This window comes from Acanthopagrus latus, chromosome 12, assembly GCF_904848185.1.
Source record: "Acanthopagrus latus isolate v.2019 chromosome 12, fAcaLat1.1, whole genome shotgun sequence".
Taxonomy (NCBI): domain Eukaryota; kingdom Metazoa; phylum Chordata; class Actinopteri; order Spariformes; family Sparidae; genus Acanthopagrus; species Acanthopagrus latus.
In genome coordinates this window covers 7473420-7486172 of record NC_051050.1, presented here as the reverse complement: position 1 = coordinate 7486172, position 12753 = coordinate 7473420, and the positions used below count along the sequence as shown (strand labels likewise).

General features: G+C 42.8%; 1 protein-coding gene across 5 annotated transcripts in view; it reads left to right on the top strand.

The window, feature by feature from the left end:
* rxraa (retinoid X receptor, alpha a) overlaps window positions 1-12753 on the top strand; it is a 113204-nt gene that overhangs the window by 50219 nt on the left and 50232 nt on the right. The window contains exon 1 of one of the 5 annotated variants that reach the window (XM_037118318.1): window positions 2123-2200. The exons of the other annotated variants lie outside the window; for them this stretch is intronic. The gene's annotated coding sequence lies outside the window, so the exon portion shown is untranslated. Of the gene's footprint in view, window positions 1-2122; window positions 2201-12753 lie in introns of those variants that run through there. 5 annotated transcript variants of the gene reach the window in all.

Here is a 12753-nt window from a genome sequence, read left to right as displayed (position 1 = left end):
AAGTACAAATCAGTGTTTTAAAGAACTTTTCGGAGTCAAGTGTCATGTTTCCTTATGCGAGTGCAGCCATGTGCCCAATTCTGTTGTGTTTCAGTATACTGATGCTTGAAACAAGTTCCTGAAATGAAAACAGGGCTAAAACGAGGAGACAATTGATTGTTTGGTAGAGAAACAGAATATTCCTGATAATTCTATTCTTGTATTATTTTATATTTGTTTTCTGCATTAGCTTTTCCAGCCTTTTGTATACAAATACTACACACAGGGAAATCACTGTAAACAAATGATAATTTGTTTACAACAAACAACAAACAAAATTGTTCAGATAGTTTCTGTTTTCAGCTTGTCAGGTGTGAGGATTTGCAGCTTTTTTTTCTGTTTTATATGGTAGATTGAATATCTTCGGTATTTTGGACGGTTGGTCGGACTAAACGACAAATAGAGGGTGTCACCTTGTGCTCTGGGACCTTGTCTTGGCATTTTTCACTTTTTGCTGAAATGTTTTTCGACTCACCGATTGATTCGCTGAAAAAACATAGCTGAAAATAGTTGCAGTCCTGACATGAATGTATTTCAAAATTAGAACCTTTTTTGTGCACTGATTTGCACAATTAAAATCTGATCAAAATGTGATTTTTTATTGAAGACAACCGCTTGTAGAACCCAATAGCTTGGTTCAGATGAATACTTGTTTGCGTTAATACGAAGCTTGAAACTTGCCAGCTGGATGAAATATGCCTTTTAAAACAGAGCATTCAGTGGAATAAGGTTACGCTGTTGACATAAGTTGTTTGACTTGTCCATGTGACTTATTTTGTTGGTAATGGGCCAAAAGTGAATTGATTTTGTGTTTACTGGACAGACTGTCCGTGTGCATTCGAGCAAGGGGCAGATGGGGAGGGCGGAGGTGGTAAGTTCAGGCCTCATCAGTCAAAGCGACTATATTTTCATGATTTTGTTTATTTACCTTGGACGCGGCGTCCCTCCGATCCTCCGCCTCCTCCCTGCAGGATCCTGTGTGATTTGTTTGCTGTGAGTCGATGCACCGATCCAAAGTACACTCCTCCAGTGACAATCACAAACAGAACACACACATCCACGCACACTTGCCAGGACATACAGCCCTCCCCACTTATCGAGACGCGTGTGTTCCCCCTGGCTCGCAAGGCCTCTTCCTGCCGCACGTACACACATAGTTTCCCATCGCCCCCCCCCCCCCCCCCCCTCCCATTTTATCCCCTCCGACCGCCCCCCAGGGTCTCTCCAGCTTTCTCTTAGACTTTCTCGCACTTTCTCTTCCTCCTGCTCCCCGTTTGAATCTCTCTTATCTATCTATGAATCGCTGTATCTCTCTGTCTGCGTGTCCATCTATTGATCAATCTATCTCTGCCCATCCTCCTCTTTCCCTTTATCTCAGGCTCAATCCCCCCCAAGGGAGAAAGAGAACAGGGGGGCTCAGGGCCAGGAGCCAGAACCTTCTCCATTTGGATTTCATTACAAACAGACCAGCACGTCACAGAAGAATAATAATCACAGGGAAAAAAAATGAAAGAAAGAGACTGGGGGCTCAAAGGCTTGTAATATAGTCAATAAATTCAAGCTTTCTGCAAAAAAAAAGGCTCTGATATTCTTTCTGTGTCCCAAAAGCTAAATTGGAACCAGCTTCTTTTGTCCTAACTGACACTAATTGAAAACGATCTGTTATCCTAAATCACATGTAAACATGTCAAGCTTTGTGGAAGAGAGCAGTAACTATTTTTATGGGCCGTGATACTGTCTCTCCAAACCAAGCCAAGAGGGTTGGACACGGGCCGGCATGTTCACCAACATCTGCCTTGGGCCCAATCCAGGTGTTGCACAGGATCAAACACACACACACCCTCTCACACACAAAGTAGACACACAGGGTTCAACTTTTGATGTGTTTCAGCACTTCCTCGATACAAATGGAAATCGTCCATCACCTGCTGCCTCTGAGCAAGTCGTCAAGTGGCAAATTCCTCATCCTGATGTCACCAGAGGGAAGGGACAGTTTGTTTTTCCGCCGTAGTAATTGGCATAATTATTCTTCACAGACTGATGGCTTTATGACCACTGAGTCATAACAAGACGCTTAGAAAGCGAGCGGACGCACCTTGTTGATTGATTTCTCTTCCATTCCTCCCCACCAGAGGCTGTTATTCTTTTTGCTCATTTACATGTAAGTGTGATTGTTTGTTTCTTATTTTTTTTTGGTTTGGCTGGGCTCAAACGCGGCTTGTGAATAGACCCCCCATGTCTCCCCTTTTTTTTTCTTTTTTTTTTCTTTTTTTATGGGTGGAAAAGGGAAATGGGCAAACAGGAGCACAGGACCTCCTGCTTTGCTGACAATATGACCCAAAAGCAATACCACAGGCAACATAACAAACAGGTGCTTGTGGTGACCTTCCCATATTAATGAGCTAAAATTTAAGAAAACAACATTTAACTCTTGAGACTTAGATATAGCAAAACCAATTTATATGTCAAGTCAGAAACTTTATTTTTTCAATTATTCATTGTTTTTTGTTTGTTTGTTTATTTTGGGTTTTTTTTGTTTTTTTTTCGGGGGATGTGTCATGATCGACTCATTTTGTTATTGGATCTTACATCTGCAAAATATGTGTTGCAAGTAATCTATACACACATTACGTAACATTTTCCAAAGCTTGCCTTTGTGTCATTCCCTACCTTTGGAAAGGGCTATTGTTCCCTTTCATATTATTACATAACTGTTATCTTTAATCCTGACAATTTCTCTAAATAGTTAATACATCATCATGTCTGGCTTGGTCGAAATGCAGATCTGTGAAAATAATCAAAAACATTCATCAGATTCCACGTGACTGCTGTTGTTGAGCTAAACTCAACCTTGTGCTTTGCAGTCAGGTTCTTATCTCTATCTGTGTTTTTGTTTATATGTGTACACTTGGCCATGTGCCTTCAAGTGTGTTTTGGCAGTGAGCGAGCCAGATAAGGGCCTTCGTTGAGATTTTCATCTCCGGGTGCAACAAAAGAGGAAGCTCTATGAATCATGGCTTCCTGGCTGCCTCACATTTCCGCAGTTAGTTGGATTCACACAACAGTTTCAGACATTACAGCTCAGACGGTCATTGCAGCACAAATATCAGATTCCTTTTTTTTTTTTGTTATCGAGAAACGCCAACCCATTTACTTGATGGCAGGGGTTTCACCAGGATAAGAGGATAAGCAAAGTTGAAGCTCTTACATAATCATCAGTGCACAGAATTCAAAAATCAATCTCTACCTCATCTGGTTAAGGCCATTCAAAAAGTCTGTTGTTCCTTAACATGTTGGAGTATATTAACTACCCTTGTTGCTTGCCATGTTGCTGAAAAGGTAACAAGTCCTCAAAAAGGGCTGAAGAACATCAGTTGCGAATGTAATCTCCCTCTCCTGAAGGCAGCTCCCCAGGCTGCAGTGGTAATTATCACTCCATGCTATGTCTTTGATCAACATGCTATTGTCAGGAGCAGCTCCTGGAATAAGCTGGCGCCCAAAGGACAGCTAGTGTGATGAATTCGCCATGCTCATCTGTATATCACAACTCCATCTCTGTAGTCTTTTCTCTCTTTTTGCAGTAAATGTCTCAAGGGAAGGTGCAAACAAAGTTAATAAAGATGATGCATACTGTTTGGGCTTTGATAGCATCTTGTCAATTTTAAATCTGTTATTTAATCCACTTATTGGTTGTAAATAATTGTATATCAAAGTTCCACTTTGTAAGAAAGTTTGAAGCTTTGGTTTCCTAAACTCTTCAAAACCACTTTTGAATGGCGACGGACCCGTCCGACAGTCAGTATTTGACGAGTTGGGAATCAGACTCAAAAATCAGCTTTCTCACAAAGTGGACCTTAAAAGGACCTAATACCAAAGGAACTCCATTGATACAAAACAAAACAAAGAATGACTGATGGATAGTACTTGGCAATGTAAGATTCTGTGGCAGGGACTCCTCACGCATCCTGCAGAAATGCAGAACTGAAAGGTCTACTTTCAGATGAAAGGGGACCTCAAGAACCTCAGGCAAGTCCAGTTGCCTTTGTTTGGCACTTCGATATTTCATCAGAAGTCTCTGATGCAACCAGCTCTTAGAACTCAACCTTAGGGCCATTGAGAATAAAGTTCAGCCAACTATTCACAGCCAAATGATATTGGAGTTGTTGGGGATAGCTCAAGTTAAGTTTTTTTAGCAATGTAATACTGCTGCAAAACCAAAATGATCTTCTTGTATTGCACGCTTTTTCGCCTGTCTGATATAGTCCCATCGTCTTTGCTGAAAAGAGCTTTTGACACCACTATTCATGACCCACATCAACTTTTTCTAGTGCGATTTTTCACCTAAAATCTAACTTTTGATCTTGAAAGGTGGCTGTAAAAAGATTTTGCTGTATATTCCAAAACAGTGGATGTGGTCACCCGGAATTCAATCACCAAAGCGTTTCAATGGTGACATCTTTCGGGGCAGGAGAGACCAACATGTCGTTATGTCTCAACCACACCCTCATAGTTTTGCCACAACATGGTTAAATACAGTACTTATGCCAGAGCTTACTGAATGCATACTGGGGGTTGATAGCGCTAGTTTTCCAAAACAAGTCTGCACAAGCTGCAATTTGAATGTCATGATAAGGAAAATGGTTGACAGCGACCCGGAAAAAAAACATATACATTGATTCCTTGTGCTATAAAATTCCTTTTGCTAAACCGCACATCATTTTGGCTTCTCTCCACATTCCCATATATCAGCCTTGTCTATAATTATCGCCGGAACGTGTCAAGCACTATGTCAGACACTTTACACTGAAGTATTTCCAGCAGCATTTGCTCAGCCTCGTATTGCGCAGCTCCGCTCGCAAGCTGGCCGAGGAGATGGTATATCACCTCTGAGCTAAAGAGAACAATTAGGCCATATCAGCAGATCAGAGTGTTGGCAGTCGGGGCCACAGTCAGCAGTAGCGCCAGTAATCTGCGGCTTAGCTGGCACCTCGCCACAGCCAGCCGCGGCTCCATGGCCTCCTCAGACACTTAAGAGTCACCGAGGGCACCGGCTTGCCCCAGGAGCTGGCGCTTTCATCCACATGATATCAGGGCAATGAATTGAAATAAGAGGAAAATGAAGGGAGCCTGCAAGAGACAGAAACGAGTAAAAGGGGGGGGTGGGAGGGAAAGAATTAAGTCTATAATGAGGGCAGTTGTTTCAGCAGGCAAAAAAGAATCGGGTTATATCAACACTGTATCAAATGATGGCTGTTAGCGGCCCACCTACTGTGAAATTATGGGTGGCCTGTTTTGGGTTTTTTCTGCCACTTATCTCACATTAAAGCCTTTTTACTTCACACATGCATTCTCTCTTTTATTTAGCTCATGGATGCCAGCAGATAGGGGCCTGAACAGACAGGATGAAGGGCTTAGATACTCTTGATTTGAGCTGTCAAAATGGAGCGGCTATAGTTGCAGCTGCTCTGTCTGATCATATCTCTTCTCAACAGACTACACTGTTGAAGCTAGGGCCCTCAACACTACCACGTGGCTTTGCTTTGGTTTTTGTATTGTTTTTTTGCACCTTCTTCAAGCCTCATTTAGTGTAATGAGGATGCTGGATTTAAAGTAATGAGTGTGGGGAAAAGCCTTGTAAACACAGTGTATTATTTTCGCGTGTACCGTGTCTTTAGTTGTGCAGGGATCATAAAAAGCACAAGGGCCGCCAGGAACGGAGGACTAACAGTAAAACCCTGTTGTCATCAAGCATCATGTGTGCATTAAAAAAAAAACAAAAACAAACCTGTGATGTCACTTGCTAAGTTCCAAGTCTCAGAGGTTCTGATGAAGTGCTTCCATCTGCAACTGATTTGTTTGCTTTGTGCATTGTGTTGCATCACTGACCGTCTTGAAGGTGAGGCCAGTGCTGAAGTGAATTAACTTTACATTCTTTCTCATGGCCATTCCATCTAGTGAGTTTATTGTCTCAATCTTCACTTAATAGACTACCGTGTTCTGTCTTTTGTTTTGTTTTTTTTCTGATCAGTCTCAGGTTTGAACAATTTCTCAAAAAATTACATTTTCCATCTTGCTGTCACGTGATCAATGTGATTGTCTGACAAAAGACAAAAGAGCCATCATCAGACATGAGGCGTCATGGCTTCAAAGTGCCTTATCTCTTGAACCACCAATTACGCCAACATGTGCTCACAGTGGGTCTTACCAGGGGCTGAGTAAAACCAGAAATACCACTGAAACTACTTGCCTGTTCAGTGGGCAAAAGTAGCTGTCAAGTCTTCTACATGAGAAGTATACAGGCAGGGGAACAGGTGTTTGTATTTATTGACTAATTGATTGCATCGTCCCTGCCCACTGAAGCACTAAATAGCCATAGTGAAACCAGAAACGATGGGTGACACTGGAGCGGTTCTCGATCAATAGAAGATGTGGTTCACTACAAAGGGAAGTAAGGCAATTTGAGTGCAGTTGAAAGGATGACAATAGTTTTTGTCCTGTGTGCCTAGTGAAGGATAATCCCTATAGACCCTTTAAAAACAAGGGGAGATGAGTATGAGTTGGGGTAGTTTGATGGAGTGCTTTGCATCCATCCATCCAGTCCATTCATTTATCAAGCAAAAAACACTAGGCACTGGTTACAGTAACGGCCTTTAAAATGCAGAGATCCATTGGCAAATCAAGCGATCTAGAAATCATTGAGACACTTAAAAAAGAAGCAGTAGCTAGGGCTCATCATGTTTTACGTCACCCTTTGACATGTGATCAACCAGTTAAATCCCCACCTACACTGACTCCCTGCCTCCCTAAACACACACACATACTCCCACTGCCTCTCCCCTATCCACTGAGTAAACACATCAGACTGGGATATTTACTCTTTGGACCTTAACTGAAGGGACCAGATAAGTCTGTTTATGTAGACGGAAACAGTAGACCGGCATCCCCAGATTAGTGAGCACACATGGACATATATGCAACACTCACAACATTTTGACATTGGTGTACAGTTTAAACCACAGGAAGTGTGATGTGTTGTTGCAAAAACACACATAGAAACATAGAGACCCCATGGAGTAAAATATCAGCCTGCTGTCGTCATGGTGATATAGACATCAGCAGTAAAAACTCTAAAAGTGAAGCTGTTACACCGTCTCCTGGTTTATTTTGGGCTCTGGGTTTTTTTTTTTTTTTTTACGCAACCAACTGAATCTCTTGGGTTTTTTTGTTGAATCTTTTCCCCCCTCTCCTCCTCTCTTCTTCCTCTGAACACATCCGGAGAAATGCTAATGACGAGCGTTTCATCCCGACTGTGCACTGGCGCTTCATGCGCTTCAACGACTGACTCACCTGCCTCTCCTAAAATGTCCCTGTGAATAATAAAAAATCTGCTTGTCGCCTCAAATCAATAGACGGAGGAAAAAACAACAACAACAACAAAAAACAAAAAAACGGCAGATGTGTTATTGTTGACAGGCCGCTGCTCCATCCAGCTTTCTCCCTCTGAGGAAACTGCAGTTTGTTAATGCACTACGGTGCAGGTGCAAGTGACTCATGGCTGCTTCATTTACGCCAAACTCAATCCATGAAATGACAGATTTTTTTCCTGGCTGCTGTCACGCCAATGGCATCATCTCACGGCTGACCCGTTGCCAGGAGAGAGGTATAGAAAAACCCATTGTTTGTGCAAGGATATGAATCGAGGATCTGCGGTCTGCATTTGTGTGTGTCTGGCTGGAGTGGAAGGTTTAAGACTCTCTGGAGAATGTGGGATGGACAGAAGCTATGGGGGTATTAACCTAAAACTGGCACTGCTGTATGCGTGTGAGTGCTGACTCCCCAAAGCATTATGAGTTCTGCCTATTGACAGTCAATTCCTCTGATGATGAATGAAGACATTTAAAGGCAAAACAGCTATTGGACATAAAGTATGCGATTTACTGAGATTTTCGAGCCCTTCCCTTCTGTTTTTCCTGCATCCCACGCCCTCATGTTTCACTAAACCTCCACTGTGGCACTAGTAGATGAATAATAGAGGAGCAGAGTTAGCCGCAGAGTGAAAAATAAGCGTCTGTCTGCCTGTGCATAAGCACATGTCTATGATGCAAACGTGTTTGGAAAAAAGATGGCAAAAATGGACAGGGTCACAGAAGTGAGGTGAAAGAGACGTTGAGGGAGAGAAACACACGAAGCTGCAGGAGTAAAACGGGTCAGAGAGAGAGAGAGAGAAAAAAAAGACAGATGTGGGGGTTTCATCTGCTCTCAGGATGATTCAGACTGTTGTGGGGGGTATCGGGGTGTACTTTCCATCTATAATGCATCATCTCTTTGCTGGTGGCAGAGGCAACATGAGCTCATGGGCTAGTTAGGGAATGCAATTACTGGTGTAAGTTCTGCAGCCCGTTGAATCATAAATAGTCTTTTACTGTAGAAGCTGTGTGGAGACAGAAGTTTCTAATCTTTTGAAGATGGAACCCATCCTCACAGGTTACATGTATATATGAGAGACAAGAGAGGGATTCCCCCCTTTAGATTTCAGAAGAGGTTAGTTGATCCAGTATGTTGCAAAACAAGTTTGTCTCCAAGTTATGGTTGGATGACATGTTACAATTTTCAACAACTTGTGACTGCCAGTATATTTGGGTGGGTGTTAGCAGCACATGCAGGGGGTGGGGGAGTCCCCACTCCCCACTCTCGTGATGAGAGGACCGTTCATTGGAAATAAACCAGTTAGTTTCATTCACCTGCCAATACTGAACTGACTCATAAACAAGTCTTTTTGTTCAGTATTATTATTTATTTTATTTTTCTCCATCTTCCACCAGAACAATTCAGCTTTAATTTTGGTTGACAGGAATCCTCAGTCCACCGAGTTAGATGTTGAAATTTTCTGGCTCTACACGTTGTCTTTTTCTGGGTTTGCTCCCTGATCCAAAATCTGTTGCAGAGCAGTTGCCGTTGCTTGTTCTTCAGTGGCAGACCATTATACTAGCAAAATAAAATGAAAAACATTTACCCAAAAAGAACAGCAGGCAATGGACTCAACTATTTGCCACTAACCATTGAATTAGTTGTATACAGCCTAACCCTAACCATTACCAGCTCATGCCCAATGGACCCAACATAACCTCAATTCATACCTTATCTGTAAACTTAGAAAGGACCGAGGAAATCACTTGTCGCTGCGTTAGGACTGTTCTTTGGTCCCCATGAGGTGTGTTCGTCATGACATGGTCAGTGTTTAAGGCAGAAATGGGCACACACACACACACACACACACACACACACACATATACACATGCACAGAAGCAATAGAAAGCACATGCTTCATTTGACATTGCCAATATATAAACCAATTAAAACTAGATTAGGTTTAAATCAGCATGATGAAAAGGGGGAAAGCTTTATCACAGTTGTAAGATAAGGAATATAATATATTAAAAACCCATCTCTATTAAAGCCAAAGCTCATATTATTTTGTTACGCAGAAGTGCGTATCTTTCTTCTCCTGTTTCACATTAATCATTGAACATCCTGTCCATTTTTTTTTTCTTGGGACACACTGAGGGGGTCTGAAACCCAGACTGAAAAAAAAAAAAAAAAAATGACTGCGATTGGAAGAACTCGAAATGTCCCTGCCAAGTCAGAGTCTGTTTTAATCTAACATTTATATGGAGATCAAGCAACTGTGCAACTGTGTCCCCCTTGCATCAGCTTTGCCCTGTGCCTTATTTAACAAAGTTGGCAGGGGGATGTAAATGACAAAAAGAGTTAAGGTGAGGTGGCCCTCTGAGCCTCCAGCCTGTCACCTTTCACCACAGGGTCTGTTTAGCTGACAAACAGTGCACCCTCTGCTGTTCCTTCAGGATATGCTCCCCCCCCTGCCAGCAGTTAGAGTATCAGTAACTGAGTGTAACTGGAGAGACCTCAGCACATCCTCCTCTTCTAGTAGCTGTTAATTCAACAAGACCTGATACTCCAATGGCAAAATTGATTCTTCATTCGTGCCTCCCGAAGCAACTCAAACCAAACCTGCGCCCCTCTTTCCGAGGCAACCATGCTTTCACCCTGAACAAACCTGAACAACTTTATGGCATTTCCACCTCTGCTGCTGAACAAATGACAGTGTTTTCCCCTGTCAGAAAAAACATAAACACACGCTGTTGTTCAAGCATCTGAAAAAAAAAAAAAAATTGCCATTCGCTGTTCTTTCTCTGCTGAGGACCATCTCTTTTTCATGCCATCATCCGTCCCCATCTCAATCACCAATTCATCATCTCCTAAATGCACAAGCCAGCAACAGCCAGACACAAATTGGCAAATTTCCTCAGTGTAATCACACCCAAAGGCAGAACAAAAGAGCAAGAAAGGCGAGAGCGAGGGCGGGAAGCATTGTTTAGAAATAGGAGACGCCTGTATGGAGTACAGAAGTGATAAGTGGGGAACTCTGTCTGCGCCTGCCTGTAAGATGGGCCCTAATTTGCTTATTTGTAGCTGTCAGTTGTGCTTTTGTGTGCCCAGCGAACTGGGCCAATTGACAGGCAAAGGCTGCAAACGACAACGCTCAGAAGCACTTTTCAACCCCTTATCTAAACATGACTCAATCTTTTTTGCGTACTGGCACACAGGGAACCTTGAAGACTGCAACTTTGTGCAATACCGTGGATGCCTCAGTAATTTGTATTCCTCTCTCCTCCACTGGGCTGCCTCCGCTCACTGGTTTGCTCCTTACACACTCATAAGTACAGTAATCTTAAGATGATGTTTATTTTATGCTTGCTGCAGTTAGTGCAAACCGTTTCCTGAGCTTGCTGTATTTTCTCAATACTGCTGGTAAAACATCTTTCATTTTCCAGTTCACCGGGTTGACATGAAAGTCTTATATGAAGAAATAGAGGCACTGTATTTCAATGTGACAGACTGTAAAAAAAACCAACGCTCCCCTCCTTCTTTCCTTTATCTTTGCATTACATTACCCTGCTTGTTCTTTCCTTCTCTCCTCAGTCTCCACCTCGTTTCCTTTCCTTTACATATTTTGGGTCCTTAATCAACAAGCCTCATCTGTCCTCCTCTCATTGTTTCCTCCACTCTGCTTGTCACCTTTCATCTTGTAGATTTCTTTCCTCTGCTCTACTCGTACATCTTTTGGTGTCCTTGTCTCCTCCTGCCCTCTGCTTGTTTCCTCTTTTCTCCTTGTCCCCGTACCCCTCCTTGTCTCCTATCCTCTACTCTCGTACATATATTTGTCCTTGTTTTCTCCTTGTATGTCTTTTAGGTTCCTCTTCACCTCATCTTCTCTCCTCTACTCTTTTTGTACTGTATGTCTTTTCAGTCTCCCCTCTTTTTTCTCTCCTGATTTACTTATACACCTTTTTATTTCCTCCCCTCCTCTCCTTGTCTCCTTTCTTCTTTTCACCTTCTATGTCTTCACAGTATCTCCTCTCCTCTCCTCTCCTCTCCTCTCCTCTCCTCTCCTCTCCTCTCCTCTCCTCTCTGGGGAGGATTAGGACAGAGTCCTTTTCATCCCGCTGTAATCCCACACTGGCAACCCAACTCCAACAAGAATAAACATACACACACACACACACACACACACACACACACACACACACGCAAACACACACACACACATCTTGCTGTGAGAGATCTATATGAATCACAAGAAATATGACCACATTCATGTTCACGTGGATAAAGAGCATCAGAGACTTGTTGTTGTTGACGATGTCAGATGTGCAGAGACTTTTCACTTAATTTTCTGCTCCGCTTGTTCCTCTTCTCCAAAAAAAAAAAAAAAAAGGGGGTGGAGGAGAGAGAGCCATAAGGAATGAATAGGCGAGAAAGAGACATAAACAGTGTGATCTACCTCCCAGCCTGTTTCTGTCATCCCCCTCGAGGTGGGGCCTTGCTGGGACGCTGTCAGCTGAGCTCCCCACCCGCTGAGACCTACAATAGCAGATTGGCAACACTAATGCCACGGCTCGCTTTATCTGCCTGAATTAAAACCCAATTGGCGAAGGGTTATGGGAATTGTTGGCTCAGGGAGAGCTTTTTCTTTATTTATTTAATTTTCAGAAATTATGTGTGTGGGCGCATTTTAGGGGGAAAAACTGTAATCAGAGGGATAGAAGCGGGAGGGGTATCAGTCAGGAGGATTAAACACTGAACTAATACAGCTAGATGTGGAGCTGTTGTTAGCCCTTTATTAAGAAGGATGTGTGTTTGTTTTCAAAGGATGGGACCCGTGTGTGTATGTGTGTATGCGCGCACAGGAAGTGCTCTTGAGGCAGGCAGGATGTGCAGGATGTGTTTGGCTTGGCTGAGCTGCGAGCTAGGTTGCTGTTCTGAGGATTGCTGACATGGGGGACAAAGATGCAAAGATTTCTTCTTGCTTTCAAGAGAAAATTTACGGCAGAATCACACCACAAAACACACAAGCACATACTGAAAAAAAAACAAAAAAAAACTGTTAAGTCAGCTGAGACAAAGCACTCCAGGAAAATTGCCGTGAACCAGGCTCCTTATTCTCAGCTGACAGCTAATCGAGCAATCCATCAGTTTTATTCCACTGCATGGAAAGAGAGGAACCTAGTCACTTATGAAACGATGGAGTTTGATAGACAAGCGCACATATTACATAACTAGTCCGTGTCCTCGCTGCAGAGAGGGCAAAGTTGTTGTGTCAGAACAGGACAGGGTAAAAGAGGGTATGTTAGG